Below are 16875 nucleotides of genomic sequence, written 5' to 3'. Positions count from 1 at the left end.
TTTTATATGAAATGCTGAATATTTAATGTTTGGTCATCCGAAGTGTTATTGCTCATTTTCTTGATTTGTTAATGCTCGCTACTTTACTATTATGATATTGTCACTTGTACCTATTGGTCAACTTGCTATTTGGGACCTCACTGAGCTTTTGCTCACTTTATTAGTTTTGTTTTCCGTACAGGGGGTACGAGCGAGGCGTTAGACTTGTACAGGCTAGCGTAGTCTAGTTTTTTTGAAATTTTGTAATTGTACTCACACTAGTCGCCCGATTAGGGTTGAATTTTTTTGGGATTGTATGAAAATTTGAGATAGCAATGAATGTATTTGTATGTTTCAAATTTGACAATTGTTGATTTATTTACGTTAAGAAGTTGTGAATTATATTATTCGAATCAATGAGTGAGTCCTGGCGAGAGTTGGGCAGGCGGTCCGCTAAACCCTGGGATACGCCGTAGGGGAGGGTGGGGTCGTCACAAACTCAGTCATAGGTCCCGCAATCCTAGAAAAATCTTTGATAAACCTCCGATAATACCCTGCTAACCCTAAGAAACTTCGAACTTCAGTAGGGTTTTCCGGTTTCTTCCGCTTAGAAACTGCTTCAACTTTGGTCGGATCTACCTTAATTCCGTCCTTGGAGAGTATATGACCTAAGAATGTTACTTCCTTCAATCAGAATTTACATTTGCTAAACTTAGCATACAACTGATGTTCCCACAAAGTTTGCAAAACAATCCTCAAATGTTTCTCATGATCCTCCAGAGTTTTAATATACACTAGTATATCGTCAATAAATACCACCACAAACTAGTCCAGATAAGGCTTAAAGATACGGTGCATTAAAACCATAAAAGCTGCAGGAGCATTAGTCAATCCAAATGGAATTACTGCAAACTAAAAGTGTCCGTACCTTGAATTAAAGGCAGTTTTAGGTATATTTTTTCCAAAATCCTCAACTGATAATAACCCTGCCAGAGATCCAACTTTGAGAATCCTACAGCCTCTTGTAATTGGTCAAACAATTCATCAATTTGGGGTAAAGGGCACTTATTCTTGAGCATAACATCTTTCAGGCCTCGGTAGTCTACGCACAACCTTAAACTGCCATCTTTTTTTTAACAAACAACACTGGAGCTCCCCACGGTGAATCACTTTCTTTTATAGAGCTTCACTCTAGAAGATCCTGTAATTGCAATTTCAACTCTTTCAATTCAGCTGGAGCCATTCTATAAGGCATCTTAGAGATAGGTGCTACTCCGGGAGCCACATCGATTTTAAAAGCTATTTCTCTTTCAGGTGGCAAAGATTCTAGTTCCTCGTGAAAAACATCTGGATACGCCTTAACCACTGGCATGTCTTCTAATCTCACCTTATCACTAGGAGTATTTATAAGAAAAGCCAAATATCCTTGAGCTCCTTTACTCAGCATTTTTCTAGCTCGAATTCCTGAAATAAAAGCAGATGAGGCTAATCTACCCTTTACATTCAATTTTAGGGTTGCCTCACCCGGAATACACAGTTCTACCGTTTTCGTCTTACAATTCAACTGAGTATGGTAACGGGCTAACTAGTCCATTCCTAGGATGACATCATACCCCTTAATAACTAAGCTCATCAAATCGGCCAACAATTTCTGCTCTCCAACCCATATCTCACAATCTCTATACGTCAAGTTAGCAATAAAATTTTGATCCCCAGTAGGCGTTCTAACCTCCAAGTCATAAGGTAACTTAATTGGCTTCACATCTATCCCACTCTTGGGAAGTCTTGTGCTTAGAACCAACGTCTCCACCACCGTTTACCAGGAGCACAATAGCTCTCTATTACTGTTGGATTGTTAATTGATCTATTTGAGCATTGGATGTTTAAGTACAATGATTTCACTGGCTCACAAGAGCAATATACGTACATTTGATCATTGATTCGTGATATCATCTGAATGCGTTATTGTGACGCTTATTTGCTTATTGATTTTACTGGACACTCGTTAAGCTTCTAGCTCACCCCAAAAATATTTTTCTCCCCACAGGAACCGAGTCAAAGGAAGTGCTTGTAGTACTCATTCATGTGACTGGATGAATATCTCCTGTACAGTTTGAATTTAGTTTTATCTTGTGTAATATTTGGGATTGATATTGTAATTATTTGCAAACTGAGAACTTTTGTCTTATTCGGGGAATTGTACTACTACTTGTGATTTGTAATGTATGTAAGTATACGTTCTAAGCTTGGGAAATGTTATTTCATTTATTATTGAGGTTGTACTCTATGTAATTGGATGTGAGTGTTGTAATTTATTTGTGGACTGTAGTGAGTCCCGGCGAGGACTGGGCGAGCGGTTTGCCGTACCCTTCCGTTCGCCTTAGGGGGAGGTGGGGTCGTCACAAAATACCGATTGAACTTAATACTTGTTTTCAATACTTGACCAATGTGATCGAATGATATGTGATTGGTTTGTTCGGGCAAGGTGTACTTTATCGCACTTGCCCTAATGTACCATATTCTTGTTCATTGATTGAAAGTGACTTCATGTATATGCATATGATTCGTATCTTGTCTAGAATTCCAAAAATCCTGTGGCTAGTTAATCAAGTCGAGCCGGCAAGGGTTTGGTCGATTCGATAACAAACCCTGGGTCTTTAATTTTTGTCAAGTGGAGTGTTATCTCCTCGACTAATCGGTATACTCTAGTATTACCACCAGTGTTTAACTTGGAGTTCGGATCTGGTAAGGGGTTTGGTTGGTGGACGGAGATTGGAGTTAAGTGGTGTACTACTGGACTAGTTACTTACTTGAAAGTTGACGAAGTGTCAACTACTATATGATCAAGCTATGGTGGAGCTAGTTTAAAAAAGCAACTGTATCCTTTTATATGAAATGCTGAATATTTAATGTTTGGTCATCCGAAGTGTTATTGCTCATTTTCTTGATTTGTTAATGCTCGCTACTTTACTATTATGATATTGTCACTTGTACTTATTAGTCAACTTGCTATTTGGGACCTCACTGAGCTTTTGCTCACTTTATTAGTTTTGTTTTCCTTACAGGGGGTACGAGCGAGGCGTTAGACTTGTACAGGCTTGCGTAGTCTAGTTTTTTTGAAATTTTGTAATTGTACTCACACTAGTCGCCCGATTAGGGTTGAATTTATTTGGGATTGAATGAAAATTTGAGATAGAAATGAATGTATTTGTATGTTTCAAATTTGACAATTGTTGATTTATTTACGTTAAGAAGTTGTGAATTATATTATCCAAATCAATGAGTGAGTCCTGGCGAGAGTTGGGCAGGCGGTCCGCTAAACCCTGGGATACGCCGTAGGGGAGGGTGGGGTCGTCACAAGCTCAGTCATAGGTCCCGCAATCCTAGAAAAATCTTTGATAAACCTCCGGTAATACCCTGCTAACCCTAAGAAACTTCAAACTTCAGTAGGGTTTTCCGGTTTCTTCCACTTAGAAACTGCTTCAACTTTGGTCGAATCTACCTTAATTCCGTCCTTTGAGATTATACGACCTAAGAATGTTACTTCCTTCAATCAGAATTTACATTTGCTAAACTTAGCATACAATTGATGTTCCCACAAAGTTTGTAAAACAATCCTAAAATATTTCTCATGATCCTCCAGAGTTTTAATATACACTAGTATATCGTCAATAAATACCACCACAAACTAGTCCAGATAAGGCTTAAAGATACGGTGCATTAAATCCATAAAAGCTGCAGGAGCATTAGTCAATCCAAATGGAATTACTGCAAACTAAAAGTGTCCGTACCTTGAATTAAAGGCAGTTTTAGGTATATTTTTTTCCAAAATCCTCAACTGATAATAACCCTGCCTGAGATCCAACTTTGAGAATCCTACAGCCCCTTGTAATTGGTCAAACAATTCATCAATTTGGGGTAAAGGGTACTTATTCTTGAGGATAACATCTTTCAGGCCTCGGTAGTCTACGCACAACCTTAAACTCCCATCTTTCTTTTTAACAAACAACACTGGAGCTCCTCACGGTGAATCACTTTCTTTTATAGTGCTTCACTCTAGAAGATCCTGTAATTGCAATTTCAACTCTTTCAATTCAACTGGAGCCATTCTATAAGGCATCTTAGAGATAGGTGCTACTCCGGGAGCCACATCGATTTTAAAAGCTATTTCTCTTTCAGGTGGCAAAGATTCTAGTTCCTCGTGAAAAACATCCGGATACGCCTTAACCATTGGCATGTCTTCTAATCTCGCCTTATCACTAGGAGTATTTATTAGAAAAGCCAAATATCCTTGAACTCCTTTACTCAGCATTTTTCTAGCTTGAATTCCTGAAATAAAAGCAGATGAGACTAATCTACCCCTTACATTCAATTTTAGGGTTGCCTCACCCGGAATACACAGTTCTACCGTTTTCGTCTTACAATTCAACTGAATATGGTAACGGGCTAACCAGTCCATTCCTAGGATGACATCATACCCCTTAATAACTAAGCTCATCAAATCGGCCAACAATTTCTGCTCTCCAACCCATATCTCAGAATCTCTATACATCAAGTTAGCAATAAAATTTTGATCCCCAGTAGGCGTTCTAACCTCCAAGTCATAAGGTAACTTAATTGGCTTCACATCTATCCCACTCTTGGGAAGTCTTGTGCTTAGAACTGTCGCGCCCCACTTTTCGATAAGTGATGAGATTTGAATGTGTGATGTTGAGGTGTTGTGTGTGGTGTGTGGTGTGCAATGTGTGAACGTGTGCAAAATGAAAAGTAAAAGGCCATGGGACTTAGAATGCGACGATTTGGCCAAGTAAAGTTCAAAAGGGTTTTTTGTATCAAAAATGGAGTCGCCACTTGGTATAGAGTTAGGGTGTACCAAGTCACCCAAAAATGATTTTTGTTTTTGAAAAAAAAAGTAAATAAACCCTTTTTGAGAACTTTGGGTCTGCGTAACCAAAAGAGGGATCGGGGGTCACATTTGACGAAGGGGAAGGCAAGGAAAAAAAATCCAAGGCACCCCTTCGACCTAGCCAAGGCTAGTTGCGTGACTTAAACCAATTTTTCCTTATTTTTCTACCCAAGGTATGTATCGCGTGTCGGATATGTCTATATGAATGCAAAATCCTAGATCTAGGGGGTATTGGGGGAAATTTCTCTCCAAAGGTTGAGTGGTGCCAATCACATTAATTGTGAGGCCCAATAATGATCCTTTCGGAGAGGTCACACCTAAACCTAAATGACGTGAAAAATGAGTGGAATGCATGTCATGTGAAAGTGTGAGTTTGTGTGAAGTGAGAAAAATGATAAAAGTAATAAGATAAGAGTGAAAGTGTGCAAATGTAGATGAAAGTACTCGTGTGCGAGTGAAGATAAAATGCTCGTGTGCAAGTGAAGATAAAAGGGTGTTCGTGTGCAAGTGAAGGTGATAAAAAGGTGCATGTGTGCAAATGAGACAAAAGTGAAAGTGTAATGATAGAGTGGATTGAGAATGCATGAGCCTAGGGAATTCATGCATATTGGGTACGGGGAGACCTAAATCGTGACTTGATTTTCCCTTTGATTAGAAGGCGAAACTAGCGTGCTAAGGCTATCGAGTAGCCACACTCGCTCGTTTCCCTCATCAGAAGGGGACTCTCATGCAAATGTATCCTATAACTAGTATGAGATGCAAAAATCCTAAAAATGAGGGGAAAAGGGGCTCGAGGAGCATGCCAGATGATAAAACTAAGGAAAAATGCATGATATGTAGTGAACAAGCAAATGATGTGCTATCGAAAGGGAAACCCTAAGGGTCTAGCGTTGGACTAGCCCATTCTATGAATTCCGACTAGCGTTGGACTAGCGGAAACGTACATTCATCCATTCCATTCATTCATGGTTATGAAAGCAAGTAGACATGCCAAAACGCTCGTAAACACGTAGCACGTAGCACTTAGCATGCTCGACTAGATGCAAGAGCCTACTAAAGCAATTTAACATGTAACAACAAAAGCAAGCAACCAAGGGGAAGGGGAAATGGACCAGATGCTCTCCGAGCCCTATCTATTACAAGCCAAGAGGTGTACACATACCCCATAAAAACTTAAATAAAAGCAACCAAGGGGAAGGGGAAATGGACCAAATGCTCTCCGAGCCCTATCTATTACAAGCCAAGAGGTGTACACATACCCCATAAAACTTAAATAGAAGTAAAAGCAAGTAAATGCACGCAAGGAGGTAAGGAAAGCGGAGTAGACATGCATGTTCACATAACACGTAGGAGCACATAGTGTCAAATGAAGTGCAAATGAGGGATAGAGTGTACCTCCCTTGAAATTGGGGCCCAATGAAGTGAAATCACTTATTTATCCTCCAAAATAATAAAAGGGTCAAGGTACCACTTTATTTAAAAAAAATTAAAAGAAATGTGCAAAACAAAGTTCATTTGATCATAAAGTTCCTAAAGTCATGACTTAAGCGCAATTGAAACAAAGCATGGTAGTTAATTGAAGCAAACAAACAATGAAGTTGCACAAATTAAAATTACCAAGGACCAAATTGATGAAATTATTTAATTGATTGGGTCCTAATGGCTTTAGTTAGAAGCCAAGGGGTTGATCTGCAATTTTCCAGGTTTATTTCTTCATGCAAAGCATGCAATCACGTAGGAAAATTTTCTGCAATGAGATCAATAAGACTGCTGCATTCTTTGCTTCCCTTTCCAATATCGTGATTCAGATTTAGCCAAAACTTTTCTTGATCTAACATTCCAAACTTCAAACCAAACAACAAAGCATAAACTTGGCAGTCAAACAACCCAAAAACATAGGGAAAGATCATGCAAACATTCTGGAAAAATACACAAGAATGATTCGGCACTTTGAAGATTTCTGCATTTGAAGCTTTCTGCAAATTTTCCAGCCATGTCTCCTGCCATTCTTATGTTCATTTTAATGCCATTTTCATCCAGACCAAATTAGTATTTTTATCCTAACATCAAATGCCTTGATTCCAAAACAGCAAAACACAACAATCAACGCCCAAAACCAGCCGAAGGAGAAAAAGAAAAACGGATAAATGGAAGCATACAATGTTCTGAAAAATTTTCTGGTATTGCTTCTATCCATTCTATCATGCAAATAAGTTCATGAAACAGCAAGTTTCTACTCATTCATCCTCAATTAAACACGCAACTTCACTGAAGGGTTGGCACAAAGAAATAGAGTTGACCATTAGGGGGGGGAAAAAAAAACTAACAGCCGTAGAAGGAACGAAAATGCAGCAAAACCTTTTGTAATTCGGCACTTTGCAAGAATCAGTCTCCATGCTCAATCAAAACTAAATACAACTATGCAAACCTCTTACTTTACATCATGAAAACTTTCAGATTTAGACACCAAAAGCCGGGCAACAAGCATGCAAAATCCAAATGATTCAAGCAACTTCAAGCAAAGTTTACAAATTTTCTGCAACATTGAAATCTTATGTAATGCGGTCCTCCTTTCAAAAGGCAACAATTAGCATTCCAAGCAAAACAAAAGACAGACTGGAATCAAAATATCAAACACCAGACTTGCCATTCATTTTCAATACAAAGACTCAAAATAAACATGCAAATCTGGAAGTAAAAAAACGCAACTTCCCACTATATTATCCAAGACATACATAGCCAACAAAATTTGCAGCCAGCGGCAACCTCTTCGAACCCAAAACAAATACGATCTTATGCATCCTATCATCAAAAATCCAGCCATAAATCATGCATCTCCCAGAAATTTCCAACCCAGATTGTGCATAAAAATCACCAAAAGAAAACAGCCATGAACACTAGAAACGAACACAGCTAAACGCAAATCCCTTCTCCTCCAAGAACAAACCAGATTCACGGATAGAAACTCGCATGAAGAATGCAATCCAGTGCAAAGACTAAGACTTTCAGCATACAAACATAACTCAGCAACTTACAAACAAATCCAAAGTAAAAAAAATGTTACCTTTAAACCTTGACCGAAAGCTTGATGTATTCCAGAAGACGAAATCTTTGCTTCTTCGTCTCTCCCGCAGATGCGCTTCCTGATTCTTTGCCTTGCTTCAACGAATCCAAAACCTTCTTGCTGCCCAAAGTTTCCTGAACCAACACCTCTAAAACTCACTGCTTTTCTCTTAATCCGCCGTAAATCTTCCTCACTCTTTTATCACTCTTTCTCAGTCGCTGTTTTTCTGCTTTCTTCAGCCGCACACTCTCTGTCTTTTCCCTTCTAGCTTTCTCTCTTTGTTTTTCTAAGTTTCGGCTGTCACCTCTCTCTCGTATGTCCTCCACCCAGAATTTTCTCTAGCCTTCAACCTTCTTAAACCCCAGCCGTTAGTCCTTTCCCCTTTCCTTTTCTGGTTCCTTCCTCAGCCCCAAGACTCCATCTTGCTCAGCTTTTCTCTCCTCCAACCCGTCACTCTTAGCTCCCCCTAGCTCTGCAGTTTTCTTTTTCGTTAGCTCTCCTATGAAGCCCGTAGCTTTTTCCCTTTCTCTACCCCGTTCTCCCTCGTATCTTCTTTCCGATCCTATCCTCCCTCTCTTCTCCGTTAATGCTCCCCCTGCCTTGCGGCTCCCTCCTCTTTTTCTATTTATATGGAAGCCTCACAACCCTAAACACTCAGCTATACTCTCCAAAATTTGCAGCTAAGGGGCTGCCCAGCCCTTTGTTTGCAAGCTGCGGCAATACGCAGCTTGCATGCCGCGTTTCACCTTTTTTTTTTTTTTTTTTTTTTTTTTTTGACTTTCAACTTAATAAATACAGAAATGATAAAATATAAATAATAATAATAACAAATTGACAAAACCCAGGTAATAATAATAAAAATAATTTAAAAATTAAACAACTAAAACAACAAGAATGGCCATTTTTCCATCTTTTTCACATTTTCTTTTTTTTCATTTTCATTCATTTTCTTTTTCTCAAAATAACTTAATAAAAATAACTAAAGTGCCCAAAGATTGAATTTAAAGAAATAAACATATTTTTGTGAACAAATTTTCCTTTTCCTTTTTCCTTTTTTTTCATTTTTCCAATCCAACTAAAGCCTATTTTTTCTTTTTCCTTTTTCCTCTTTTCTCATTTTTTATGATTTTTCATTTTCATTTCTCTTTCAAGAAAGCATTGAATAAAAACAAAATGACTAAAATGATTTTTTCTTTTCTTTCTAAAAACTCTATAAACTTAAAAACTAAAAAAAACTAAAAACTAAAATCTAAAACTTAAAAGTGATTAAAAACCTGTAATGACAAAATAAAAATGAATAGACAAACTAAAAGGGCAAAATGAATAAAACTAAAATAAAATAACAACTAAAAATGCAAAACACACAACAATGAACTAAATGCAAGCGATCTAAAATAAAAATCATGAAGTAGATGCCACATACAAATTATTCAAAATTTGGTGTCTACAAGAACCAACGTCTCCACCACTGTTTACCTGGAGCACAATGGCTCTCTATTACTGTTGGATTGTTAATTGATCTATTTGAGCGTTGGATGTTTAAGTACAATGATTTCACTGGCTCACAAGAGCAATATTGTGAGGACCCGTAATTTTTCTTAATTTCTAGGTTTTAATTTCTTTTAATTGCACGTTTTTCCACATTTTCTTTATTCAAAAATTTTAAAAATAAATTTTATGAGTAAATATAGTTTTTCAATGATTTTTCTAGTATCGGTTAATTTTTGAGAAATTAAGAGCGAATACCGGATGTGGGACCCACTAGTGCGGTAAGTTCGGTAAAATTCGGCCAATTAGGTTAAGTTTTGTATACCGGGATTAATTTACTAGGTGATAAGAGGTAATTAGAAGTTACCTATATGGATTAGTATTGGAGAGACAAAAGGATAAGTGTTAAACTTAAAAGGTGCCACGTGTCGGTTTTTCATTCGAGCTTGGACCTTGACCATTATTTCTTACCTTTACTAATACTCAATTTTGACCAAAAAATCATATTGTTTCTACTCCTCTTGGCCGACTCCCTCACTAGAAGAAAAGAAAAGAAAGCTCTCAACTAGTTTCCTCAATTTCTTGCTTGAATCTCACAAACTAACCGTTTAATCTTGAATCTTTTCCATAAAACCTCGTAGTTTAGTGATTGTGAGGTGCTTAGTGAAGTGGTTTGGAAGGCTAAGGTGCTAAGTGGTCTCTTTTCTTGAGTTGCTAAGGTGAGCATCTAAGGAACTCCTCTTTTGTTCTTGATGATGTATAATTAATGGCTTGTGGTAGCCTAAGAGGTGTTTTTGTGGGTTATTTCATGATTTTAGTGAGATTGATGACATTTTTCTATTTATTCATGATTTTTCTGTTTTAATATGATTACCATTGTGTGGCCATATATTATGGTTGGAAATAATCTAGAATGGAGCTAGAATGCATAAATTGTGGTTGTTGCGGAAAATTTCCGCATTTGACGGAAAATTTCAGAAGTTAGGGTTTCATGTAATCACATTCTGCCTGGTACTGTTCCTCATAGTTAGAGGCCAAATTAGCCTTGGGTTAAAACATGAAAGTTGTAGGGAATGATATTTTATAGTTTCCTACAAAATTTCAGCTCAATCAGAGTAATGTAGCCTGTGAAAAGACTGAATTAGCCCTGCTGCCCTGTAGTTACCCGAGACTGAGAATCCGCTTCTGTAATTGGCTAGTTTGACTGGGAATACTACTGATTTGGTTGTCAATTTCTTATTAAGACTTATATCCCTCTGTCTTAGCTTCGAAACGGTATAACTTTCACTTCAATCAAATAAGTGTAGTTTCGGTTAGGTCCGATACGCTAAGTAGCGGCGAATCTGCCTTTTGTTTCGTAACTTAGATTTCATTTCCGGAAATGTTTCTAGCTTGATTTTTGTATTTATATGACTTTAAGCCTAGTGAACGGCTTTTGGAAATGAGATTATTTTGTATGAGATGTTGGGACTGATTTGAGGAAATAATGAAGCCATTAATGGCTGGAAAATAGGTAAACACAAGGGATATGCTGTCCGAAATTTTACTTGAAGGCTAGTTGGATTTACTTGTGACTTGAACGAAGGGTTTTAAGGTTGTTCATGTCTTTGATACCAACCTCTACCTTTTACTCCAAAATCACATTGTTATTTCTTTGCACTGGTAACTAATTTGATCAGGCACACGACTTATAGTTGAGTCTTATTTATGTATTTCGTGTACTGGATTCGTGAAAGTGGGAACCATAATTGTTTCACCTTGGTTATTTTAGGGTTTCTTGGTGATTAATGCTCTATTTTGGGCAAAAAACTTTTGAAGTATCTGTACTGAAACCGGTGAGTGTACCACTCCCCTTATTTGTTCCTTAACTTGATTACTGCACTTGCAATCTGTGATCTGAATGACTGTACTATCTGTTTATTCTGTTTGAGACGAGGGTGTACTTTATCACACTCGCTCTCTTGTCTGTCCATATGCCTATTTACTGTGAATAATCTGTTAACTGTATCTGAATCTGTTCGGACGTCGTTTGGAGGCTGGTATCCAACGACCTTTCTGTGACCTCTGAGCTCAACACCTGTGGCTAGTCACTCAAGTCAGGCCGGCAAGGGCCTGGTCGATTAGATAACGAACCACAGTAGTCTGTTCTGGGAATCTTTGGGTATTGAGACTCTTGATTCCGGTATACTCGAGTATTACCATTTCTGTACTGTATGGTGTTCGGGCCCGGTAGGGGTATGTTTGGTGGACGGAAATTGGTGTAAAGTGGGGTCTACGGATATGTTGGTTCTATCTACATTGACGGAGAGTCAACGGGTTCGGATCAAGTACTGCAAAATGGAAATCTGGCTCCTGAGAGCCACCCGTATCCTTTCTCTTTGAACCACGGTGTTTAAATGCCTTCCTCTATATCTGGTATATGTATCTGATTGATTCAACGTGAAAGGCCATGATTTTACCCCTATATGTTTGGTACCTCATTGAGCGGAAGCTCACCCCTTTCTGTTACCTTTGTTTTCCTTACAGGGAACCACTTTTGGGAACTGTGACTTTGAAGCATGAGTTGAGCTAGTTTAGATTTTGTACAGCTCCTCAATGGTTGGAAGCCCTAATTGTATTTTGTGTAGTATGAATACCTCGGATTGCACTGTATCTGAATTTGTCCAAGACTCCAATGTAAATATATGTATAAGTGTTTAATCGACGTCCCGTACTTCCGTATGGTTTGGTGAGCTCTGTTTAACCCTTGGTGGTCTCCAATTGTTCGTTTTCGTTGAGTTCTCACGCGTACTATATAGGGTTTGTGTGAATCGACTCCGTAGTCCTGGCGAGAGCTGGGCAGGCACTCCGCCGAACCCTTTGGTTCGCCTTAGGGTGAGGTGGGGCTGTCACAAATATACGTACATTTGATCATTGATTCGTGATATCATCTAAATGCGTTATTGTGATGCTTATTTGCTTACTGATTGTGAGAACCCGTATTTTCCCTAATAATTTTCCTAGGGTTTATTTCCTTTAATGGCATGTTTTCTGCATTTTCTGGCTTAGGAAAATTCTCCTGGTGAATTTTATGAGTAATTATAGTTTTTAGATGATTTTTCTAGTATTGGAGAGTTTTTGAGAAATTAAGAATATATAATGGACGTGGGACCCACTAGTGCGAAAAGTTCGGAAAAATTCGGCCAATTAGGTTAAATTCCGGATACTGGTGGAAATTTATCGGATGTTAAGAGATAAGTAGAGGGTGAGATTTGATTGATGTGAGAGAAAAAAAAAGGATAGGATTGCATTAATGAAGGTGACAAGTGTCACCATTATATTGGATATGACTTATGACAACTATTCACCTTTTGGACTTATTTGACCCATTGATTAAATATCTCAAAATTACCACAAAAATCACCATTTCTTACCTCCTTGGTGGCCGGCCCTCTCTAGCAAAGAAGGAAGAGAAACTCTTCAAAATCTTGGCAACTATCTAGCTCAAATCCTCCAAAACACTTGCTTGATCTTGTTTCTACTCCATAAAATCTCTCCATTTGGTGTTAGAGGTTAGTTTGGTGAAGTTTTTGGAGAAGCTAAGGTGTCCTACAACTCTCCCTCTCTTGTTTACTAGGTGAGTGGTGAATGAACTTCCTCCTATACTTAATGAAGCATAAGTTGTGCTTAGTGGTAGCTAAAGTGCTGAAATTTGTGGTTTATTTCTTGGTTTGAGATGAATTGGTGAAGTTTTCAATTTATTGATGAATTTTCTGGTTTAATGTGATCATGTTGTTGTGGCCTTGTATGATGATTTGCAATGGCCTAGAATGACTCTAGTAAGTGTAAATGATTGGCAATTGCAATCAATTTCTGTTTTGGAAGAAATTCTGGAAAATTAGGGTTCTTGGTTCTTCATTCTGTCCGAAATTTTAGGTCCTAGATAGAGGCCTAATTAGCCTTAGCTCAAAACATGAAAGTTGTAGGTATTGATGTGTTTGAGGTGCCTGTAAAATTTCAGGTCATTTGGAGTAGTTTAGAGTGAGAAATGTCGGAATTACTATTGCTGTTCTGGGTTCATCAGGATGGCCGAACTGTGCCTGTAATCGGCTGTTTTGACTGGAATTACTTTGGATTTGGTTGTTGAGGTCTTCTGATGAAATGTATCTTGATGTCCTAGCTATCATATTCCTTTGGAATTTCAGCATTCGGACCTGTATAGACTGAGTTGTACTGATTACAGCATAGTGTGATTTGTAAACCTGCAATTACGGTTCTGGTTTGGTATTCTGCATATTTGCCTAGTTGTGCTAGGATTTGGACTGAGTGGCCTTCTACATTGTTGTAGCCCTGTCTTTTAGCTTCGAGATGGTGTGTCTTCTACCCTCATCCGATAAGCGTAGCGCAATTTGTGCCATTACCGTAAAATGAGGGCGAAAACTGTTTTTGTCGAGGTCAAGTTAGTTACATTGCTGGAATTTCTGGTTACCTATGCTACTTGTCTATGTTTATGAAACCCTATTGGGGTTGTGATTGGCATGGCTTTATGACTCGTTATCGAGTCTCATTGTATTTGTTTACGTGTTTTAGGACGTGACGGTGGTTCACGACATTCTCTTGACGACAGTGCATGAAACAACACTTAATTGATAAGTGAGTATACTACTCACTTGAATGTTACAATGTGGCTTTGCTATATGTGATTTTGATGCCTTGAAGGCTTATTTGGCTATTGGAATTGATTGAGGTGAGGGTGTACTTGACCGCCCTCACCCCTTGTGATACCGTTAATGACTGTTTACCGTTTCACTGATATACTGCACTTGCTATATGAGATATTGAATTCACTTCATGAAAAACTGATTTGGCGTCGTTTGGACGAGTATCCAACGGCCTTACTGTACTACTGAGCTCAACCCCGTTGGTAGTCAATTGAATCGAGCCGGCGAGGGCTTGGTCGTGAAAATTTGACATGCCACGGGGACTGTACTGGGGAATCTTGTAGTAATGAGACTCTTATTTCCGGTAAACTCGAGTATTACCAAAAGCTACTGATTGGAGTGCGGGCCCGGTTGGGGTATGTTTGGTGGAAGGAATGGGAGTGAAGTGGGTTCTACGGTTGGTACTCATAAACGTTGACGGAGAGTCAATGAGATTGGATCAAGAATATAAGCGTGGAAATGGGCTCTTGAGAGCCGTCCGTATCCTTTTATTGATTTGTTTTATTCCTTAATTGTGTACTTGAAATGAAAGGTTATGATTAAGTGATCTTTGTTGCTTATGTGGTAGTAACTCACTGGGCTTAAGCTCATTCCGTTCCATTTGTTTTCCTTACAGGAAATGACCCCTTTTGGAAAAGGTTGTGTTAGTTGGTTGTCAAGTTGAGCTCCTGTAAATGTCTTTTGAATAGCTCTTTGAATGAAACCCTAATGTGTATTGGGTTCAATTTCTTTTGATTGGCAAACCGAACATGTATATCCATGGTGAATCGTTTTGATATGCCGCTTTGGCTTTTGGCTTGTAAATGTTACATTTCAATGTATATATGTTTGGTTGACATTTGGTTGGATTTCAGATTAACTCGTATTTCAAACGGCAAAAGAAAAATTTGGCTACTCTCGGCCTAGTATCCGGATTCGGACATGGCCGGTACTGTTCATCATCGGCTTCGATTTTTTTTCATTTTTGTTATTTTGTGATTTTGACTTGTTTACGCGCGTGGGTATGTTCCGGAACGTATAGATCGACGTGAACTGATCCGTAGTCCTGGCGAGAGCTGGGCAGGCAGTCCGCTAACCCATTTGGTTCGCCTTAGGGGAAAGTGGGGCTGTTACAAGTGGTATCAGAGCCACTTCGCGTGGTCTCTGCGCGGAGTGAGACTGGGCCAAGTGGTGTTGTGGTCCTAATTTCATGAATATGTCTAAGTGCTTGTTTGAGCATAAGTTATGAACCGGGCGTGTGATAAGTGTACGAATCATTATTATGGGACTCGAGGAAGCTAGGTATGTATGTCGGGTAGGAATCTTTAATACGGATGGTTTACTCTTGGGACCGGCCAGCTCGAGTTGTGAATTATCTTAGATGGGATTCTTGCGCCCGGATACGAAGGATATGAGGGCCTAGGTTAGAAAGGGTTTGGTGAACTAGAAAGGCCATTCCTCGGGGGATCGTCTATGTTTGTTTCTGACTTGCCTGTACTTGACTCGACTGATTGTATATATGTGTGTGGCTTGATCTTGCTTGGCTTGTATATATATGTTTATGATCATGTTTGGATTGTATAACTATGTGTTATTGTGAAAGTTTTGAATGTTACTTACATGCCTTGTTACTACTTTGGTTTAGTATTATTGCCTAGACCAAGTAAACTTATGGAAGGTACACGGAGTGGTCGGGGACGTGGGCGCGGAACTAGACAACCCACACCGGTTAGGGGTACGGGGGAAACCTCTACTGGACCAATTTTGAACCACAAGCAGACCCTAATGTGCAAATAGCTGCTGCTATGCAGCAAATGACAAACCTGCTAGCACAAGTAGTGTAGCAACAAGGCCAGAACCCAAACCCTAACCCTGGAAACCCCGGAAACCCTGGCCATCATGTCGAGGGCGAAGATAGAGCTCTCGAACGATTCCAAAAGTTCGCTCCGCCAAAGTTTGTTGGGGGACCCGACCCAGACGTTGCCGAAAGATGGCTTGAAAAGATGGTGGATATATTTGCAGCCCTACACTACCCTGACGAACGGCAGGTGACTTTTGCCGTGTTCCAGCTTGAGGGGGCAGCCCGTTCCTGGTGGAACGTAATTCGGCAGAAGTGGGAACGAGAACAGACACCTAGGACTTGGGTGAACTTCATCAGAGAGTTCAATGCGAAGTTTTTCCCTCCTCTAGTTCAGGAGAGGAAGGAAGACGAGTTCATTCGACTCCGCCAAAGAGCCCAAACTGTGGCGGAATATGAGAGCCAGTTCACCCGCCTATCCAAATTTGCGCCCGAACTCATCATGACCGAGCAACGAAGAATACGGCGATTTGTCCAGGGCCTGAACGTAGAAATCCAGAAGGACCTCGCGGCAGCCCAAATTAACGCCTTCAGCGAAGCAGTGGAGAAGGCACAACGAGTAGAGAATGCTAGGCTCCAGGTGAAAAACTTCCAGGCGAAAAAGAGGGGATTTCCTGGAAGTAGTTCGGGGCAGGGGGATGAAAATACCCCTCCCAAGTTTGGGCGGGGAACGGGAGGAGTAAGGATGCCGGGAGTGTCACAAGAGAGCTCGTCAAGAGGAGGCTCGGCTTCTGCAGCACGCGGACCCTGCGGGTATTGCGGAAAATTAAACCACTCGGAGGACAATTGTTGGAAGAAAGGAGGAAAATGCCTGCGCTGTGGAAGTGCCGAACATCAGATTGCGAACTATCCAGCTCGCCTGCTTGAGCGGAAAGGGACTCTGCCACCAACCACGACTCAC

The sequence above is a fragment of the Coffea arabica genome, chromosome 8e (genome assembly GCF_036785885.1).
Source record: "Coffea arabica cultivar ET-39 chromosome 8e, Coffea Arabica ET-39 HiFi, whole genome shotgun sequence".
Lineage (NCBI taxonomy): Eukaryota > Viridiplantae > Streptophyta > Magnoliopsida > Gentianales > Rubiaceae > Coffea > Coffea arabica.
Note: the sequence above shows the minus strand (reverse complement) of the source record.